Below are 23,599 nucleotides of genomic sequence, written 5' to 3' on the forward strand. Positions count from 1 at the left end.
GCGTAATTTATTTTCCACCCTCCTTGTCCTTTGTACAATTTCTCGGCTGGCCTGATTTATTTCCTCCACTTCTTCCCTGCACGCCAAGATTTCTGAAATTATCATCTGGGCAGTATGCGTGTCCAAGCCACCACCTGCTCCTGAAATGTGGGACAAAAGCATTTATTAGAATTAGGCAAACCTACATCTAGATTACCTGAAGCTGGGTTAGATGATACTTTCTTACCAGATGTGGTGGCAGACTCATCCCGCGGGGGTGGGCCTTGGATCGGTGCTTCCTGGTTCTCTGCTTTATGTCGCCCTACAAGAATGAAGAAAAGGTGTTTTAAACATTATTTCCAAAGATTGTAGGCCTGAAAGAGGAATATGAATCATTCTTCAAATAATTTCGGGGACTATTTTTGGTTTTGAAATCCACTCTAAGCAGGACGCAGGATTGTAGGCATTGCCAAAAATGAATAAACTCGTTGTACCTTTGGTTTATTTTTCAACATGGAAGCAAACCAAGTATCCACTGGATGACCTCACCTCTGTGTTAACCCCTAAATAATGACGTTTTTGTGGCCAACAATTGTGCTACTGAGTCCATATGTGTCACCAACTGCTGAGCAGACTATCCTTTTCCTGTATATTGTCTTAATTGTGATTATTAAAAACACATTGACATTAATTCCACAATGGATCTCACCCCCACCACCCCCCCCTCCCCCCATAAAAAAATGCTTAAATTTCATGTTTGTGGGCACAATCTTTGGTCGTACGAGTCGTCGTTCTAAATGAACGTCGACTTTTCCGACAAATATTTGGGCCCACAAACATGAAAGACATACAGTACAACCTGAAAGAAAAAGCACATGGCGCAAATAGCAAACACAAGACAGGATTACACATCAAAATTACTTACTTCTTCTAATTTCTTTTCTGATTAGTTTCATGGTCTCTGGCTCCCGCAGCTTCAGGTCCGACCATCGCTTACGGAGTTGCTCGCGTGACCTTGTGACCCCAAACTTTCTGTACAGTCGCCTTTCAACCTTGTCCATAATTAGGGCCTTTAATTTGTTGGGATGTTCATATGGCCCGTGTTTGCAATCATAATCCTCCTCTCGGAGGATCTGAGCCATCTCCACCATCTCCATAAAGCTCATGTTGGTGGCTTTAAAGGTCCTTCTCCTGGATGGGCCAGTGGATCTGTGGGCTCTCTCTTGTTGTGGGGCAGGCATGTTGGAGGGCCGGGGTGCTGCTGCTGCCGCCATCTTGTTCATGTGGGTGTGACAATAGAGAAGGGGCGGTGAAATCACGGAAAGAACGTCAGGGGTGTGGATACGGGCGGAGCGTCACGCATGCGCGTGTATAAAGGGATACCACGTGAGTGAAGGCGGCGTTCCCAGTCTTTCGAAGATCGTGTCATACGACGGTACGTAACTTGTTTTTGAACGTTTGAGTTTGTCACCTAGATATGGTGTTAACCTAGCAGAAACAAGCAATTAACATTACTTTAGATTTAAGTCGGCCAAGATCTGACATGCAAATGGCCCTTTCTAGTGCTGTGCTGTACGTAACCGCAGTTTCCTCGAACATTTTGCCAAAACTACAGTATGTTGTGTGGGCAATGTCGTTCTTTGACCATCAAAGGGGTAATTTTTTGCATGAAGAATCTTGTCGTTTGAATTCATGAGTAAACTTGAGCGTAATGCTTTTCTAACGTGACCGAGTATCAAACTCCTGCTCAGATAATTCCTTCTTGTCGATTGCGCGACGAAAGATAAGGGGCGGGGGGAAACATCTAATTATTTAAGCTTGGGCGGATGACGTGTGCGGAGTGTATATAAAGGGTCGAACACACGTGGCGTCCGTCCGACCGGGGTGCGGAAGAAAGACGTTTGAACGACAAACGTGTAGGTATGCTTAGAACTTGGGACAGCAGTGGCCAATTCAGGAAAGACAGACATTTAAGGGCTAGCTGGTGATAAAGAGTACTTGACTTTATAGACTGTGGATTGACAATATTTATTTCTCCTTGGTTTTGGACAGGAAAAGATGAACCTGTTCAATAGACCAGAATTTTTGGACATCTTTATAGACCGGTGGAGAGAACTTCCAGTTTTGTGGGCCACCAAAGACCCCATCTCCCGCAACAGAGACTTGCGGAAAACAGCACTGGAGAGCCTGCTCCCACTTGTGCGGAGACAGGTGGGGTTTGATGTGACGACTGACCAGTTGGAGGTCAAAATTGGGACCTTGAGAGGCACCTACAGGAAGGCACGCAACAAGGTCTTGGCTTCGAGGAGGTCTGGAGCTGGAGCAGGGCAGATATATGTACCCAAGTTGTGGTACTATAGCAAACTGAGCTTCCTGGATGAACACCTGGAGGTAAGGGAGTCACTTTCTAGCCTTGCCCCCAGAAGGAACAGAAGGTCCAGCCTTCCCTCCAGCCTTCCCTCCAGCCAACCTGCTGCTCCCTCTGCAGATGAACCCTCTCAGCAGCCTTCCATCCTGGATGAAGATCCGGATTTGCCCAGCTGGAGCCAGGTATATAGTACTTTCAATGTGCAAATGTGTGGTGTTTAAATGTTGTTAAAGAGATGTAAATTAAGATGTTAAAGGTAAAAAAAAAGGTAGAGATAAAAGTGTTATACAGATCATTTGTCAGTATTGGCCAGGAATTATTTTTGTGTGATTCACCATAAAACATGGGTTACAATGATTGGCTTAGCTAAGTCGTGACTAAAAAATATGCAACAGTCAGGAGTTGAAAAATGAGACTTATTTTTAAAAAAGAAAGTAAAACTGTACTTTTTTTCCATACACAGGACGAGACCAGCCAGCAGGAGGATCGGGAAAATGCCAGGCAGGAGGAGGGCAGGGTGAGTGGCTTGGAGGAGGCTGCAGGCCCAAGTATCTTGGACGAGGTGGCAGGCCCAAGTGGCTTGAACGTGGTGGCAGGCCCAAGTGGGTTGGATGAGGTGGCTGGGCGAAGTACCAGATGTCAGGTGCCTCCTCTTCGCCTGCGTCCGAGAAGGCAGGTGAGGGATACGAGGGTGCGTGACGCCTCACTAGCCCTCATTCGGGACGCCCATGCAACCCTTCAACAGCCTCCCACTGCTCAGGAGGGATTTGTGACGGTGGTTTTGGCTAAAATGGCAGACATGAGAGTGGACCAGCGCCTCCTCTTTGAGGGACTCCTCACCACCCTCGCAAATCAGGGGGTGAGGGGTCTTCTCACGGAGGACACTGTCATTTGCCGCCATCCCCATCCTCAGACACCAGATAACTCCCAACCTCCTCCACCTTCTTCTTCTCATGCTCCTTCTCAACCTCCCCCACCTTCTTCTTCTCATGCTCCTTCTCAACCTCCCCCACCTTCTTCTTCTCCTGCTCCTTCTGAACATTCTTCTTCCTCTTCTTCTCCTGCTCCTTCTGAACATTCTTCTTCCTCTTCTTCTCCTGCTCCTTCTGAACATTCTTCTTCCTCTTCTTCTCCTGCTCCTTCTCAACATTCTTCTTCCTCTTCTTCTTCTACTACTCCTGCTCCAGCTCCTTCTACTGCTCCTCCTCCTTCTACTGCTCCACCTCCTTCTACTGCTCCTTCTACTACTCCTCCTCCTTCTACTGCTCCTTCTACAACTCCTCCTCCTTCTACTGCTCCTTCTACTACTCCTCCTCCTTCTACTGCTCCTTCTACTGCTCCTCCTCCTTCTACTGCTCCACCTCCTTCTACTGCTCCTTCTACTACTCCTCCTCCTTCTACTGCTCCTTCTACTACTCCTCTTTCTACTGCTCCTTCTACTGCTCCTCCTCCTTCTACTGCTCCACCTCCTTCTACTACACCTCCTCCTTCTACTGCTCCTCCTCCTTCTACTGCTCCTTCTACTACTCCTCCTCCTTCTAATGCTCCACCTCCTTCTACTACTCCTCCTCCTTCTACTGCTCCACCTCCTCCTCCTCCACCTCATCCTCCACCACCTTCGTCTACTCATCCTCCACCACCTTCGTCTACTCCTCCTCCTGGCATGAGTACTACCCCTGTGGCACCACCTCCAGCCAGGCAGAAGAGGAAGGCTGCTGAGAAGGCTGCAGAGAAGGTCAAAGAGCAGGCTGCAGGGAAGCCACCAAGGAAGGCATTGAAGAAAACAATAAAGTGACTCCCTTACTTCCATGTGGTGTACCAGAGTTCAGGCTGCTATAGTACCACAACCTGGTGACATCTGCCTGCCCTGCTCCAGTTTGTGACCTCGGGGAGTCCAAGACCTTGATGCGTTCCTTCCTGAATGAACCTCTCAAGTCCCCCTTTTGGCCTCAACTGCTCACCAGTCACATCAGGCCACACCTGGCTGTGCACAAATGGCAGCAAGCTCTCCAGTGCTGACTTTTGCTTACTTACTTTATTTTTCAAACCAAAATAAATGGTAAATTTTTATTTTACAGTTCATACTTGTCCTTGTTTTTTTTTGCTTTAAAATTTAGCTTGTGAGAAGGCAGGTTATGTTTAAAATTTTTTTTGGATATAAGGTGTAATTTGAAAGGGACAGATGAGATAAGACAAAGCAATAAGGTTTCTATGGGAGGAACTTGACATTCCAAAAAATAAGAGGATTTGCATTTTTGAGAAATAAAAAATTAAGTTGAATATTAAGAGCAGGATTTAAAACACAGGACCAAAATAAGGTGAGAATTTTTAAAATAAATAGTATTGAGATCAGTAAGAAAAAGGTTCCACCAAATTTTAATGAACTCTGTGTGAATATCCTAACAAAAGAAAAAAAAAATATTGCTGTTTTGTGCCCTTACAAAAAATTGTGTAAAGCGCTGCAAATAAACGATGCAATAATGTTGGAAGCGAGACGAATGTGCTATCTCCATTCCAAACGCTACTTTTACCGATGTTGTTCTCCAGTGTCTAAGTTTTTCACAGGTTTCTTAGCATACACACGACCGAGTTTCTCGTTGATAAAACAGCCCGATGAAGAACTCGTCGAGCCAAAATCCACTCCCATCGAGAAAATAGAGAACCTGCTCTCTATTTGCTCGACGAGTTCCTCGGCGGGTCCATCGGGCCGAAAGTGTACACACGACAGAGTTTCTCGACAGAATCCGGCTCTTCACTGAGTTTCTCGGTGAATTCTGCCGAGAAACTCTGTCGTGTGTACGAGGCCTAATCTCAACTTTTGACTTTGTTAGTTTGTGCAAATTTAAGGCTTCATTTCCATGGACGTTTTTACAGCCACATTTCTGAGCTTTTTTTGCAGCTTAAAAACGGCTCTCCATGTTAGTCTATGGCCTTGTGCCCACCATGACGTTTTTGAGCTGTAGATGGCTGAGCCGTTTTTAATCTGCAAAAAAAAAAACAGGACCAGTGTGTTCTGAAGCTCCAGCCTTAGAGCTGTAAAAACGCCAGACGTTAAAAAACGCTCAAAACCGCTCAAAAACTTGCAAAAACGCTAAAAACGCTACCACAGCGTTTTTAAGCTCCAGCTCAAAAAAATAATAATTAAGAAACAAAAACATGGACAGGCGTTTTTAAGCTGTAAAAAGGGCTAAAAAAGTGGCTGTAAAAACGTCCATGGAAATGAAGCCTAATAAAGCAGTCTGCTGACAGATATTCAGAATTTTTCACTATTGCCTTTACTGTAATATATGCCTTGTTTGGTACTACATCTAAAAATGTGCTTTAGGATTCTACTCTCATTTATAGTTACATAGTTACATAGTAATGAAGCTAGGACAGTCACTGATGTTTCTTCATTAGTGACAGATTTCATGCGTCCACATTTTGGCAAATCCAACACTGAACCAGTTTCACGAAACTTAGCAAGCAGTTTGCTAACTGTAGCATGGGAGATGGGTGGTCTCGTAGGCTGTCTTGCATTGAAATCTGCTGCAATGACCCGGTTACTGCGTTCACCAGACATCAACACAATTTCTTTCCGCTCCACACGTGTTAACCTCGGCGACATGTCAATGGCTGTAAACAAAAAGAAACTTGTAAATAACTCATGAAAGAATAAAGTTACATTAAAACCAAGCACACCATTGTTTTTCTTGTGAAATTTCCAATAGGTTTGATGTGTCACATGACCCTCTTCCTATTGAAAAAACAAAAGTTGGATTCCAAATGGCTGACTTCAAAATGGCCACCATGGTCACCACCCATCTTGAAAAGTTTCCCCCCTCACATATACTAATGTACCACAAACAGAAAGTTAATATCACCAACCATTCCCATTTTATTAAGGTGTGACCATATAAATGGCCCACCCTGTAGATCCTGAGTGTTAGAAGACACCTGCTGGTGGACACCGGTACTGCGATCCATGAGACCGAAAGTGCCACCAATGGGTGAACCCTTTTCTGACAGTGACGTGCTTCAGGCTGTGCCCCATCACATTTGGGGTGCAACATGAATGAGGTACCAGCGTTGGAGGGGAATAGTGATGATGGGGAGCAGCAAAATGCACCTTCACCTGCGTAAAATTCTTGCAGGATTTCTAATTTTCTCCTACTAAGGCCTCATGCACTCTTAAAAAGTAATTTCCGCTCACTAGGGGCTCATGAACACTGTAGTTGTCAAAGTACAATTTATAGGTGTTTGGCATTTTTTTCTGCCCCTAAATGCCTCTCTGCACACATAGGCTGTTTGAGGGGTTAGGAGACAGGGGCGTAAAATCGTGTTCAGGAGAGGAATGTTTGGGCAAAAAATAATGCCCTATGCAACTAAAGCATGTAAACATGCTTAAATGCACCTAAAATCTAGGGACGTTTAGGACTTTTCAATGGCCAGAAAAAAAATGATTCAAACCCTACTCCTTAACTGCATAACATTAGTCCTTAACACTTACCTCTCAGAACCCTATTTCTATTCTGTTGAATACTTACCAAGTCATGCATATGGAGTTTTTGCATTGAGAGTGCTTATTTTGAAATAAGATCAACCAATGAATTTTTATCTTTTATTCAATCTTTTATTCAACAATTCAAATATAACAAGCACCTTCATTGTTAACCATAGGCATGTTTCCCTTTTTGTGTAGATATTTTTATATACATAGTTAAATTTTGCTTTCAGATGTTCAAACCTTCTGGATAAAGGTTTTACATAACAGATCCCACACCTATAATTAAAACATTATTTTTATCTCTGTGGAGAGTTACATATTGTTGGCAAAAATTAATTTCTCCATACTAGAGCAAGCTGGTCAAGTACACATTACCCCAAAGGAAATGCTAATGGTCTAGCATCTGACTATTTAAGTCACACACAGCTGTTGAAAACATTTGTTGCAATGTTACTATAACTGGTTATTTGTCTTACAAACTAACATTTATTGTCTCCATTTTTTAGCAGTAGCTGAAACAAATAACTAGAATATGTAAGGAAACAAATGGTTGTTATTGTCATCCAGTCACCAACTGATGGAAATTGCAGACTGCTGTTAAAACAACTACTTGCTACCATATAATCTAAGTCTCCATCAAGCAGCATTGAAAGCTATGTTTTACACAAGACCATCACAGGTCTTATTTTACTCCTTTTGTTTTATCAACCCATTAAACCAAACTGACATTTTGGGCATATTTATATTTTGCTTTTATGCTGTTTTTTGTTTTATAGTGTATATTTGGTCCTTTTAAATTGCAAATACATGTTTTAATATGTGGTGATATACACAGAGGATAGCAGTCACTGTTTGAGACCAAAGTATAATATATTTAAATAAACTGAAAATATTCTGTATATAGCACATGATTGTACAGTATATATAAGCATATTGATGCAAATGGTCCCTGGCTTGCACACTTTTACATCTGCTGATGTCATGTGACAGCTATTTCCCATTTTTTTTTCTGGTTCAAATTCCCAATTTATTTTGCCCTTAGCAGCAATCTGTCTTATGTTTTTACTGAACACTAAGTTTGAAAGATTATATGTGATTTGAGTTTTTGTTTAAAGAATTTAGAGTCAATAGGGTTCACAGGCCATGGCCAAGCCTTGTTAATACCTATTGCCAATGCACCAAAAACCATGTTATATAGAATTTTATAACAACAAAAACCTGGGGAATGCCCAGGGAAAAACCAAGCCTACTTACCGACCAGCTAGCAGACAACCAATTAACCTGTCTAACACTATGCGTTAAAAACAGGGGTCTAGTCCGCACGCATTTGCAAACGCATGCGTGAGCCACAGAGCCGCGCCAAGGCACCCTGTAATATCTGTGGTCCTAACACTAAACAATGAGTGTCCCCACAGTGGAGGCACATGCATTTTAATGGATAGATAGGGGCAGGTGGACTGAAGGGGAGCCACCCCTTCTTAAAGGTACAAGAGCACACCAAACACCCAGCATATAGCACAGTGGCTGCAAAGGTGTTGGTGCACTGCTGGACACTACAAGCACCATAGGTGAAACACAAACATCTCCACCGCCCCCATCTATAGCTGGCTATCGCAGTAAGTAGCATTGGAAGGCTAAAACAGATAACAACAAAAACCTGGGGAATGCCCAGGGAAAAACCAAGCCTACTTACCGACCAGCTAGCAGACAACCAATTAACCTGTCTAACACTATGCGTTAAAAACAGGGGTCTAGTCCGCACGCATTTGCAAACGCATGCGTGAGCCACAGAGCCGCGCCAAGGCACCCTGTAATATCTGTGGTCCTAACACTAAACAATGAGTGTCCCCACAGTGGAGGCACATGCATTTTAATGGATAGATAGGGGCAGGTGGACTGAAGGGGAGCCACCCCTTCTTAAAGGTACAAGAGCACACCAAACACCCAGCATATAGCACAGTGGCTGCAAAGGTGTTGGTGCACTGCTGGACACTACAAGCACCATAGGTGAAACACAAACATGTCCACCGCCCCCATCTATAGCTGGCTATCGCAGTAAGTAGCATTGGAAGGCTAAAACAGATAACAACAAAAACCTGGGGAATGCCCAGGGAAAAACCAAGCCTACTTACCGACCAGCTAGCAGACAACCAATTAACCTGTCTAACACTATGCGTTAAAAACAGGGGTCTAGTCCGCACGCATTTGCAAACGCATGCATGAGCCACAGAGCCGCGCCAAGGCACCCTGTAATATCTGTGGTCCTAACACTAAACAATGAGTGTCCCCACAGTGGAGGCACATGCATTTTAATGGATAGATAGGGGCAGGTGGACTGAAGGGGAGCCACCCCTTCTTAAAGGTACAAGAGCACACCAAACACCCAGCATATAGCACAGTGGCTGCAAAGGAATTTTATGCTCTGGGTATCCCAAAGCACTAAAATCCCCAAAAAGCACTAAAAGCATGAAAAAGATTTGCATGGTTTATTTTTCAAAACACATTGCATTGCTGTGTGGAGATGGGGACAAACACTATATTTGTGTGTGTGTGTGTGTGTGTGTGTGTACAAGACTACAACCATGGGTTATAATGCACTCTTTATCAGGGATGAGATTTGAGCCTGGTCAACCCAACTTTTCATGTTCATTGTTTGCTGAACGAATTGGCCAGTTCATATGTGAAAAATATGAATACCTGTTTCCTCTGTAATACTAAAGAAAGTTATACAAGTTATCAGCACACCCTCGTATATCTCATACATATCCATAACCTCAGCTCTGTGGATGAAAAAGTGTACCTATGGAGGAATGGACAGCTATTTTGATACAGGAGTTTGACAAAACTTTACAAAGGATTTGAAATGTATAATACCTGATTGATACGTATGGCGTATGACGTCCCAGAAAATAAAAAACAAACAGATGTGGGATTCACTTTTCGGAGTATGTTGGGGGTAGGGTAACCCAAATTTGTGTGTTGGTTCCTAAAAACAGATATGTTGCTTTCGGGTGTGGGAAACAAACATGTAGTTTCATTTTTTGATAGGAAATCATTTAAAATCTGATTGGTATTGTTCATGAGTGCATTAAAACCCCATTGTTTCAATCCTGTTTCTTCATAGCTTTTCCCTAAATTACAAAACAAATCTTGGAAATTTTAATACATTTCTGTTCTTAGGTATAGACACTAGGGCCCTGATTCTTAAAGCACTTACGCTGACGTATCTTTATATACGCCGCGTAAGTGCACAGATGCGCTGTCGTATCTATGCGCCTGATTATTAATATAAGATACGCCTGAAATTTGGCTTCATCCGATCGACGTAAGTTTCCTATGCCGTGGGAGCCTGGGCGCATATTTACGCTGGCCGCAAGGGGCGCTTCCATTGATTTACTCGTTGAATATGCAAATGACCAAGATACGCCGATTCACGAACATACTTGCGCCCGTCGCAGTAGTATACGTCGTTTACGTAAGGCGTACGTACGGCGTAAAGTTATTCCACCTATAGGAGGTGCATCCCATGCAAAAGTATGGACGACGGAACAGCCGTCGTATTTTACGTCGTTTACGTAGTAGTACGTGAATAGGGCTGGGCGTAGGTTACTTTCAGTGATTCAATGTATCTTAGGCGTTCGTTCCGACGTGATTCTGAGCATGCGCGCTGGGAAGCATCCACGGTACGGCTTCATTTTAATGTATCACACCCACTTCCTTCCTACTTTTAATTAGGCGGGCTTACGCCGAACAATTTACGCTACGCCGGCACAACGTAGGGAGCAAGTGCTTTGTGAATACTGTTCTTGCCTCTGTGTTACGTCGGCGTAGCGCATATGAGATGCGCTACTCCCGCACAAATATACTCCGCTCTACGTGAATCCGGGCCAAGATGTCTAATGCCTTCAGGTTTCCACCAAACCATTAACCCATATAAGTAATTATTTTTTATGGGCTAAAGGGGGATTATTTGCAAAAAATGGAAATAAAATGTATACTGCATTTACACAATATTGATTACAATATTCCTGGACTACTAAATTTAACACTGCTTTTTCCCATGCTGGTGCTCTCTTTAGCTGGTGGCACTCTAAATGACTGCCTAGTACACATTGTATGACTACATCTAAAAACATAGCAGAAATGGAGATGAAAAAAGCCTGTAGGTCATTTAATCTGGCAGTTGGTCAATTGAAATTACTTTTTGGAACCAAATGGTATAGTAATCATTGGTTTCTTCACTGCCTTATTATTCAAGCCTTTTGATGTCACTGTCTGCAAAAACTTGATTCCCCCCTGAAAGGTAACAACTGTTTGCTACACTTAACATTTAAAATGACTGTACAAGTAAAACCTTTAGCTAATATTATGTGAATTATTCTGTAAACTTACCATTTGTATTACCATTACACATGTTTCTGGAAAAATCTCTAGGATACTGGGTGCTGCAGCAACCATCAGCTGGAGACTGGCTCGTGCATGAAAGAGTGTAGATATTTGTCAACACACAATGGATCTTCCATGAGTCCAATTTTTTTTTATGAGGTATGTTCACATTACAAACAGGAGAGTACAATGTTTATGAGTCACACAGGACCCCTTCATCAGGCATGTGATAAGTGCACAGCAATTGTGCAAAATATTTAAATAGACATCCACCAATCGGGAACAAGCAAGAACAAGGTACCACCCTATGATGGAACCGCTTAGCAACTCGACTAGGTACTTCCTCCTGCCCTCCAAACCATTCTAAGCAGACCAAGAGCTAATACCAGCCCTTTTTTACCCCAACCATCGTACACAGACAAGATGTGAGGTAAAGTCCAAAGGAATGACTGTTTATTCAAACTCAGACGCATACTTTATACCCCACAGGAAGACATTCCCCTCATGATCATATTACCCTAATGCCACGTACAGACGATCGGACATTCCAACAACAAACTTGTGGATAGATTTCCGACGGATGTTAGCTCAAACTTGTCTTGCATACTCACGGTCACACAAATGTTGTCGGAAATTCCGAACGTCAAGAACACGGTGACATATTACACGTATGACGGCACTAGAAAAGGGAAGTTCAATACCAGTCGTGTTAGTAGAATTTTGGTGAGAGACGATTCAAGCTTTTCAGCCTTTACAGCGTGACAAATGTCTAGTTTTACCAGACCGAGTGCTTCCATCTCATACTTGATTCAGAGCATGCATTTAATTTTGTGCGTCAGAATTGTCCACACATGTTTGGAATTTACGAGAACAAATTTTGTTGTCAAAGAATTTGAGAACCAGCGCTCAAATTTTTGTTGTCGGAAATTCCAACACCAAATGTCTGATGGGGCCTACACACATTCGGAATTTCCAACCAAAAGCTCCCATCGAACATTTGTTGTTGGAAATTACAAGCGTGTGTACGCAGAATAACAAACTGTAAACTCCAGCAACAGTATTCAGTATATCAAGGGCTGTCAAAATCTCATTAACCAGCTTTCTTTTCACATACATCTGTGCACTGAGTATCAAGTTGGCAGAGACCATCATGGCTTCCTTGACTGTTGTATGTAATAATTCCTTTTGCATTATAAAACAGAACATCTTTCTAAATGCTTGTAGCTCCCACAAATGCCAGCGCCCATAGTCAGTGGGTAGAAGTCTTGCTCTCAGTCCTCTCCAAAAGCCTCTGTCTTGGTTGAGTCTGTCACACACCCACTCATGGACATGATATGATGTCATAAGTCCTGCTAAAAAAAACAGTAAACATAAACAGAGATCCAATGTATATGTATTAACATATATAAAAAAAAAACGTATGCTAATGCAATATTATCGATATATATATGTTTCCAAATTAGCATCAATAAGGGGACTTAGATCAAGCAGCAACACCAGACCAATATACATTGTTAAACTCGATTGCATGCATCTGCCCGATGTGCCCGATCTAAGGAATAGGTACAGAAGATCCAAGTAAAAGAGGGGAAAAGAGGGGAAAGGCCAAAAATGAAAGCAAAAAATTGGGGAATCAAGGCATAAAGAGGAAAAAAATCATAAAGAACAAAGAGAAAAGAGAGGGAGAGTAATTACTAAATAAAAAGGGAATAAAGGGAAATAAACAAAAATAAATAAAGATAATAGGAAAATTTTAAAATTAAAAAAATTATGAAATTAATAAATAAAATAGAAAAAAAATAGAATGAAAAAAAAAATGGGAGATGCATTTGATTGAGTTTAACAATATATATTGGTCTGGTTTTGCTTGATCTAAGTCCCCTTGGTGATTCTATATCAGGGACATATCATATTAGCATAAGGTTTTTTTATATGTTAATGCATATCCATCGGATCTCTGTTTATGTTTACTGGATTTTTGACAGGCTTTATGATGTCATACCATGTCTAGGGGTGGGTGGCTGGTCATGATTGGTGGATGTCTATTTAAATATTTTGCACAATTGCTATACACTTATCACATACCTGACAAAGGGGTCCTGAGTGACTCAGAAATGTTTCACATTTCCGTTTGTGATGTGATCATACTGAAATACAAAAACGTTTGGACTCAACTTAAAGATCTGTACAATGTTTATGAGTCACACAGGACCCCTTCATCAGGCATGTGATAAGTGCACAGCAATTGTGCAAAATATTTAAATAGACATCCACCAATCGGGAACAAGCAAGAACAAGGTACCACCCTATGATGGAACCGCTTAGCAACTCGACTAGGTACTTCCTCCTGCCCTCCAAACCATTCTAAGCAGACCAAGAGCTAATACCAGCCCTTTTTTACCCCAACCATCGTACACAGACAAGATGTGAGGTAAAGTCCAAAGGAATGACTGTTTATTCAAACTCAGACGCATACTTTATACCCCACAGGAAGACATTCCCCTCATGATCATATTACCCTAATGCCACGTACAGACGATCGGACATTCCAACAACAAACTTGTGGATAGATTTCCGACGGATGTTAGCTCAAACTTGTCTTGCATACTCACGGTCACACAAATGTTGTCGGAAATTCCGAACGTCAAGAACACGGTGACATATTACACGTATGACGGCACTAGAAAAGGGAAGTTCAATACCAGTCGTGTTAGTAGAATTTTGGTGAGAGACGATTCAAGCTTTTCAGCCTTTACAGCGTGACAAATGTCTAGTTTTACCAGACCGAGTGCTTCCATCTCATACTTGATTCAGAGCATGCATTTAATTTTGTGCGTCAGAATTGTCCACACATGTTTGGAATTTACGAGAACAAATTTTGTTGTCAAAGAATTTGAGAACCAGCGCTCAAATTTTTGTTGTCGGAAATTCCAACACCAAATGTCTGATGGGGCCTACACACATTCGGAATTTCCAACCAAAAGCTCCCATCGAACATTTGTTGTTGGAAATTACAAGCGTGTGTACGCAGAATAACAAACTGTAAACTCCAGCAACAGTATTCAGTATATCAAGGGCTGTCAAAATCTCATTAACCAGCTTTCTTTTCACATACATCTGTGCACTGAGTATCAAGTTGGCAGAGACCATCATGGCTTCCTTGACTGTTGTATGTAATAATTCCTTTTGCATTATAAAACAGAACATCTTTCTAAATGCTTGTAGCTCCCACAAATGCCAGCGCCCATAGTCAGTGGGTAGAAGTCTTGCTCTCAGTCCTCTCCAAAAGCCTCTGTCTTGGTTGAGTCTGTCACACACCCACTCATGGACATGATATGATGTCATAAGTCCTGCTAAAAAAAACAGTAAACATAAACAGAGATCCAATGTATATGTATTAACATATATAAAAAAAAAACGTATGCTAATGCAATATTATCGATATATATATGTTTCCAAATTAGCATCAATAAGGGGACTTAGATCAAGCAGCAACACCAGACCAATATACATTGTTAAACTCGATTGCATGCATCTGCCCGATGTGCCCGATCTAAGGAATAGGTACAGAAGATCCAAGTAAAAGAGGGGAAAAGAGGGGAAAGGCCAAAAATGAAAGCAAAAAATTGGGGAATCAAGGCATAAAGAGGAAAAAAATCATAAAGAACAAAGAGAAAAGAGAGGGAGAGTAATTACTAAATAAAAAGGGAATAAAGGGAAATAAACAAAAATAAATAAAGATAATAGGAAAATTTTAAAATTAAAAAAATTATGAAATTAATAAATAAAATAGAAAAAAAATAGAATGAAAAAAAAAATGGGAGATGCATTTGATTGAGTTTAACAATATATATTGGTCTGGTTTTGCTTGATCTAAGTCCCCTTGGTGATTCTATATCAGGGACATATCATATTAGCATAAGGTTTTTTTATATGTTAATGCATATCCATCGGATCTCTGTTTATGTTTACTGGATTTTTGACAGGCTTTATGATGTCATACCATGTCTAGGGGTGGGTGGCTGGTCATGATTGGTGGATGTCTATTTAAATATTTTGCACAATTGCTATACACTTATCACATACCTGACAAAGGGGTCCTGAGTGACTCAGAAATGTTTCACATTTCCGTTTGTGATGTGATCATACTGAAATACAAAAACGTTTGGACTCAACTTAAAGATCTGTGATGTACTGGCAAATATCTACACTATGTTATTCTGTGAACTATTAAAATATCTGCTTGGCAATGCTGGAGGTTTAAGAGTCTTTTGAATTTTTTTTTATGAGCATAAAACTATGATTGGAATTCTTTTATGGGGAATGTGGCCAGGAGGACATGGGGGAGTTAGGGCATGGCATTGTGAGCAGTGCCTCGCTGCCTCAAAACACAGTACTTTTTTTAAAATTGTATTAATGCTGAATTCCAGTAGAGTTGAGTCTAATGAGGTGCCTGCAGTCTATTATTCACATCCGACAAATTTATTGTGATCGAGGAAGATAACTTACTGATCTCTGATGCTGCTCATTGTGGTCTCAGTTCCTTTAAGAGCAGAGTCGCTGGAACTGCTATGCCCACCCCTCCCATCCTTCTTCTCATTCACTGATGCCTTCCTATTATGTGAACTCATTCAGTAAATTCAAATAGAAGCAAAAAAGAAAAGCGCACAGGCTCTGGTGAAAAGCCTTTTTATTAAATGAAGAGAAATTGATAAAAAGGTTTTGCATCAGAGCTTGTGCACGCTTTTTTTTTTTTTTTGCTTATGTTTACAGTCTTCAGTGCCTGCTGATCCAATGGAGTTGCAAGGTGGTGCATTCAAAACAATATTAACCTTTTCAAGGAAGGACAACAAGTTTGGACTTCTTCACACAGTACACTCTTGTCATGAGCGTAAGTACTGATTATTGTGTGTACTAAATTCAAATAGGCAGCAGAGGGAAGGGGTATTGTTGTTTCACATGAATTATATCTGTAACCTGGAAAATTTCCCTGTGTTGAAATAAATAAATAATTAACAAAATATTTTTTTATGGGACTGGCTTCACTTTAACCTCCCTGGCGGTATGATTCTTTCAGAAAAAACATGCTGAAAGCGGTACCATTATTTGCAAGGAAATTTGGCGTTTTATATTGTAGGTCTGTCATTTTTAGAAATAACTCACTTAAATCTGACCAAACAAGCTTCTAATAGGCATCCCGGGTATGACATTTTTTTAAAAACAAAATTATAAATTATAATATAATAAATAATTATAAATAATTATAACAAATAATAATATAATTATAATAAAAATTATTCAATAATGTAATCAAATCAAAATCACTGAAATTTGCTCAGTTGCAGAATTGTTGCTGTCATTATTTATTTATTTTTATGACGAATTTCCCCACAAATCGCTATCGCACAATTCTGCAAGTGATTATAATTTATTATCGCTGTTTTTTAGCTGATCTAAAACTATTTTTGACATAAAGGGACACTTTTGGTTGCTATGGACAATCTACAGTTTGCAGGGAGAAAGAAACGTTTTTATTATATAAAATGACATGCAGGGCACTGGACAGACCACTAGGGACAAGGGGGGTGTGTTTTTTTTACATACAGTACTGTAATCTATAAGATTACAGTATACTGTATGTATAGTGTTTGTTTACTTTTTTGAATTTGGCGCCGTTCTCCGTCCCCGTGCGTCGTAACGTCGCAGGGAACGGAGATCGGCGTCACACGGAGGCACTGTGTGAATCGAGCGAGGTCCTGCTCGCTCACACAGCGCGGTGGCATCGCTGGATCCAGGGACAAGGTAAGTAAAACTCCCTGTACATCCAGCGAGGCGAGCCCGAGTCTGACTCGGGGTTACCGATCCTTGCCCAAAAATCTCACCCCGAGTCAGACTCGGGAACACCGCCCAGGAGGTTAATAATTTATGTAAGTACTTTCCAAAAGGACAAGTATCAGTTATCGCAGTTTTGTTAATATACATACTGTAGTTAAAATAAAGAACTCTTTATAAACAGCAATCTAATTTTAATTTATAGAGTGGAAATACACTGAGAGGACAACTTCCACCAAAGTGACTAATTCTCTTCCAAACTATGTGCTAGTGCAATTCTATTCCAAGTGTGAACATTTCAGGTAATAAACGCAAACATATACAATTATGATAACCCCCACTCACTAAGAGGGACATATAGGGTTTGTGTCATAATGTGTGCACTCTATTAATGCAATCATGGGCAAAGCAAACCCAGCTTTTCAAAATTCATCTGCACATGACTCATGGGTACTCAAAGTGAGTACAGCTTCACTTTTTCTAAGGGAGCATTTACTTTGTTAAGTGAATTATTACTTTGCAAAAGAAACATTATCTACTCCTTTAGTACTGTTAATGTACCCAACTAATCTTAATTCTCTGTTCTACTCCTGAACTTGGGATAGAAATGGCAACAAAAAAACAAACCCTACTCTATCCAAAATAAAAAAACGTTTGGGATGTATATACTGTATAGCTTAGCTTATCGATCCTGTTTACCATGAAAAATAAATTTGCCACACCATAGGACTGGTTTCCCTTTATTTTTATCATATGCATTAGTATTGTTAAGCACATGAATTTGTTTCAAATTATTTTCTAACAAAGCTAGACTACATAGACTTAATAAGAAAGAATAAAAATGCAATGGGAAAGTTGAAAGTGATATAACATGTGTGCAATTGCCAAAAAATATTACTTTCTTACTGCAAATTTCAGCCTGTGGAATGTTGATTCCAAGCATGATGCATCACTCTTGGCAGGTATGTGATTGCAAAATCCTGAAGCATGACATTAATGTCTAAGGTGGCATATCATTTTATTCCAAAGCCAGAGATAGTTTCTACATATAGTGCCTTTCATGCAACTGGATTGTTCTATCAAGTGTACTTTTCATTCTCCTGATCAGATATTACGTTCATTCAGGTGCAGAAACACATTTCTGACATAAACGTATTTGTCACCATAATTTCAGCACCAAAAAATCCACTTTATGGTATACACTGGAGAATTAGCTGCTGTCGTCATTTTTTTATTCCCGTAAAAATCTTCATAGGTTTAAAATGTAAACATTTCTTGGTTTACTATAGAACACAAGATTTTACCTACACTGCTTCCACAGATGAGATGTTATAGCTATATTAAGCGAATGTAAGTAAATCAGTGTAAAAGGAAAACAGGTATTTATAATAAATTACGTTTCTAATATGATTTTATCAATTTAAATACAATAACAAGATTTTTGTAATCATTTTTTTTCTTGAAGTCCATTGAGGGCCAAAAGCAGTTCAAAAGCAGTGCAAATGAGGGATGGACCAAAGCCATGGCAATATACAAACAATGTGGATATTATACTACAAAAATATTTGAGGAAATAAACTTCTGAAGTTAAAGCTGAATATAGAGGACACTGATTTAGGTATTACAGGCCAATAGAAAAAATAATCACTGCCAGGAGGATAACTGTATCTGAATGAAATTTAATAATGTAATCAAGCTCTAATAACAGTCCAATAGAATAAAGGTGGATACAATACAATATTTGCAAGAACAGGAAAATGGTCAGCAGTGAAAAATATGTCCAATAGAGAAAAAAACAACTGAAATACTGTAGAGAAGGCTCAAGACTGTCTACATTTTAAATCTGTATGGAAGGGAGATTAGGACTAGTATGTCTAGTATGTCTAGCTCTTGAACCTGTATAGGCAGCAACTTCTCAGCAACATTTTTGAATACATAGTTACATAGTTACATAGTTACATAGTTAGTCAGGTTGAAAAAAGACACAAGTCCATCCAGTTCAACCACAAAAAACAAAAAATAAAAAAACACAGTAAAATCCTATACACCCAACTCCATACCCACAGTTGATCCAGAGGAAGGCAAAAAACCCCAGCGGAGCATGATCCAATTTGCTACAGCAGGGGAAAAAATTCCTTCCTGATCCCCCGAGAGGCAATCGGATTTACCCTGGATCAACTATACCTACAAATCTTAGTACTCAGTTATATTCTGTACATTTAGGAAAGAATCCAGACCTTTCTTAAAGCAATCTACTGAGCTGGCCAGAACCACCTCTGGAGGGAGTCTGTTCCACATTTTCACAGCTCTTACTGTGAAAAAACCTTTCCGTATTTGGAGGTGAAATCTCTTTTCCTCTAGACGTAAAGAGTGCCCCCTTGTCCTCAGTGATGACCGTAAAGTGAATAACTCAACACCAAGTTCACTGTATGGACCTCTTATATATTTGTACATGTTGATCATATCCCCCCTTATTCTCCTCTTCTCAAGAGTGAATAAATTTAGTTCCTCTAATCTTTCCTCATAGCTGAGCTCCTCCATGCCTCTTATCAGTTTGGTTGCTCTTCTCTGCACTTTCTCCAGTTCTCCTATATCCTTTTGGAGAACTGGTGCCCAAAACTGAACTGCATATTCCAGATGAGGTCTTACTAATGATTTGTACAGGGGCAAAATTATATCTCTGTCTCTGGAGTCCATACCTCTCTTAATACAAGAAAGGACTTTGCTCGCTTTGGAAACCGCAGCTTGGCATTGCATGCCATTATTGAGCTTATGATCAACTAAAACCCCCAGATCCTTCTCCACTACAGACCCCCCCAGTTGTACTCCCCCTAGTATGTATGATGCATGCATATTCTTAGCCCCCAAGTGCATAACTTTACATTTATCTACATTAAACCTCATCTGCCACTTAGTCGCCCAATCAGACAGAGCATTGAGGTCGGCTTGTAAATTGGAGACATCCTGTAAGGACGTTATTCCACTGCATAGCTTGGTGTCATCTGCAAAGACAGAAATGTTACTTTTGATCTCAAACCCAATATCATTTATAAATATATTGAAAAGTAAGGGTCCCAGCACTGAACCTTGGGGTACACCACTCATAACATTGGACCATTCAGAGTAAGAATCATTAACCACAACTCTCTGAATTCTGTCTTTCAGCCAGTTTTCTATCCATTTACAAACTGATATATCCAATCCTGTAGACCTTACCTTACACATGAGCCGTGTGTGCGGAACTGTATCGAACGCTTTTGCAAAATCCAAATATATCACGTCCACAGCCACGCCTCTGTCCAGGGTTTTACTTACCTCTTCATAAAAGGAAATCAGGTTTGTCTGACAACTTCTGTCTTTCATGAATCCATGTTGTCTGCTGCTTAAATAGTTTTTTTCCTGCAAGAACTCATCCATGTGGTCTTTTATTAAACGTTCCAGTATCTTCCCAACTATAGAAGTTAAACTAACAGGTCTATAGTTACTTGGTAAAGACTTTGTTCCCTTTTTAAATATGGGCACCACATTGGAATAAAATTAGCCTTGAACCTATCATAAAGGAAGTGTGGAGCAAATAAAAACTACCTCTATGAAAATACAAATGGGGTAGTTGGAAATAAAAGAACAAGAATAGAATCTGTCAATACAAATAGTTCTCTAAAGAGAAGGGGAACACACAGTGGCATGGCAGCATAGTTTTAGAAGCTGCTGAAGAGGATGACCCTGAAGAAATAGAATTCCAGATTGCAGGTGTTGGTTCCTTCAAGGGATACCAGTAAATCACCACCCAAAATACTAGAGGAATATAGAACAAGCTCACACAAGGTCAAGGCAGCAGAACTATCCTCTGAGCATCTCTTAACCACTTAGCAACTGGCCCATAACCGAATTACGGCTACAGGGCGGTTTGTTAACTCTGGGAGGGCGTACATTGACATCCTCCCAGGGAATTGTTCCCGCGCACCCCCTGGGGCACGCACACGGGAACATCGGTTCTCGCCGGGTTTCACGGGACCAAGCGCAACACGGATCACGGTAAAGGGCCAATGACAGCGGTCCTTTACCACGTGATCGCTCCGTCCAATGACTTCCTGGTGTACGAAGGGAAGGACTCCCAACTGCATCCCCCTGAATGCCCAGAGTACATCGAAGCCAGCAGAAGAGTGGTCTGGGAGCTTGTCTATCCACTCCTTGGAAAGGGAAATCACCTTTATGTGGATCATTTTTATACTAGTTTGCTCCTCTTCCACAATCTTCACCGGGGGGGGGGGGGGGCAACCCAGCAAGTGGTACAGTAAGAGCCAATAGAAAGGGCTTCCCGCAAAAACTCATCAATGAAAGGCTATGACGAGGGGAGACGGCATCTTGTGGAACCAGGAGCTATTGGCTGTCAAGTGGAGGGACAGACGAAACGTCCACATGCTCACATCAATCCACAACGACACCTACGTGGAAGTCCCCATAAGAAACGGCCCAATCCAGAAACCAGCTTGTGTTTATGACTATAATTTGTTTATGGTGGGAGTGGACTTCAATGATCAGATGATTGAACCCTACCTTCCCACAAGAAAATCCTGCCACTGGTATAAAAAGTATCCATTTATTTGTTTCAGTTTGTTCATGTATAACACTAATGTTATTTACCAAAAATCTACAGAGAACCCTGTATCCTATCTGCACTACCAATAAGTTATCTCCGCCGTTTTGTACCCTGGAAGCCCACCAGAAAATATTCCCTCTAATTCCGTGAGCAGACTCCACGAGTGCCACTTTCCTGACACAGGCCACAGACATCAGAAGAAATACCGGGTGTGCTCCAGAGGAGTGTCATAGATATGCAATAGTCTGGCAGCTTACCTGTCTCCATCTGTCCATTAGAGGCCTGACTCTGTTCTGGTTACCTTCTTATCTCCTCTCCTTCCTGTATGGCCCCACCCAGGCCATCCCAGGAAGGCTATATTAACTGTTGCACTACAGGCCTGCAGTGCTGTTCAACCGTGTTGTTAGCTTTAGTTTCTGTCTGCAGTGTGCTACAAATATCTTCCTGTGTACCGTTTTGGTGGCTCGTCCCTGACTTCTCTTGTTTGCCTGTGATCCTGATCTTTTGCCTGTCCCTCGGTTACCCTTGTCTGCCTGTTGCCCTGACCTCGGCTTTCCCATCACTACCGCTTGTCCTGCTTGCTGATTCCCCTCTCTCCCTGTGGAGTGTGACCTAGGGGATCCCAGGGGTCGCGACCTGGATCCAGCTGCGGCGAAGGCCATCCTCACCACTAGAGGCTCTGGTAAACACAAAGCTCGGTCTTAGACTCCGCGCCCTGGGAAATCTTGGGTTCATGCTTCCTCTCTAATCGCAGCAGTCGGCCATAGGTTTCACTACCCTGTAGTGCATCCCTGACCCCAACGGGGTGCACTTGTCACCTGGCCATAGGTGACCTGACAAGGAGGAATTAGAAGAGACACCACGTATTATTGTCCCGATTGTGCTTCCCAACCAGGCCTCTGTATAGGTGACTAAGTTTTTTGCCTGCCTCTTGGATTAATCTTTTACCCTGCTATGCTAGTAGGAACACAGGGGTCTCACATATGTGAGGGCTCCAGAATTGTTTTTCTGGATAAAGAAAGCTAATTTTTTCGTTTTCTTATTCCCAGGTTAGGGACTGGAGACTCGGAGGCTTCAAAGAGATTTGGGTGGGAGAAGCCTCTACCCCTGTTCCCATTCTTTCCTGGCTTGCTACTTGGACCATGTTCATGCTTTTTACCAGGACCAATATTTTGGCACTGCTGGCAATATCTCTACTTGCACTGACCCTGGACTGTATATGGACAGTATCCCTGCCTGACTGACTATGGACAATATTCCTGCCTGCTGCCTGGACAATTCCATTCACTGTCACTGACCACGTCCCTGCCTGCTGCCTGGATCAGGGATCTCCTCCTGTGGACAATTGCACTACTAAAACCACAGGTAATCTTTTGTTTAACCTTTACTCAGCAGAATGTATTTTAGGGTGTAATTCTTGGCATGTACATGCTGTTAGAAATATGAAGGGCCTTCAAAAATGTGATAGATTGTAAGGAAATTGGATGCGCAATTTAAGTCCCTAGAACACCTGATGGTGCTTCTTGGATGTTGGGCCACTATGTGGCCAGGCTGTGTAAAAATCTCACACGTGGTATCTCCATACTCAGGAGGAGTAGCAGAATATATTTTAGGGTGTCATTTTTGCTATGTACATGCTATGTGTTGGAAATATCTTATAAATGGACAACTTTGTGTAAAAATAAATGTGTTTTCATTTTTTTTTTCACATTTTCCAAAAACATGGAAAAAATGAACCATGCAAAAGATTCATTATGCCTCATAGATAATACGTTGAGGTGTTTGCTTTCCAAAATGGGGTCACTTTGTGGACGTTTCCGTTGTCCTGGTGCTCCAGGGCCTTCAAATGTGTAATCGGTGGTTAAAGCGGTGGTTCCCCTAAAAATAAAATGTTGACATCGCATTTAGCAAATAAATTACAGTTAGAATCGGGTTGTTTTATTTAAAA

Source organism: Rana temporaria, chromosome 4 (assembly GCF_905171775.1).
Source record: "Rana temporaria chromosome 4, aRanTem1.1, whole genome shotgun sequence".
In the NCBI taxonomy this organism is placed as follows: domain Eukaryota; kingdom Metazoa; phylum Chordata; class Amphibia; order Anura; family Ranidae; genus Rana; species Rana temporaria.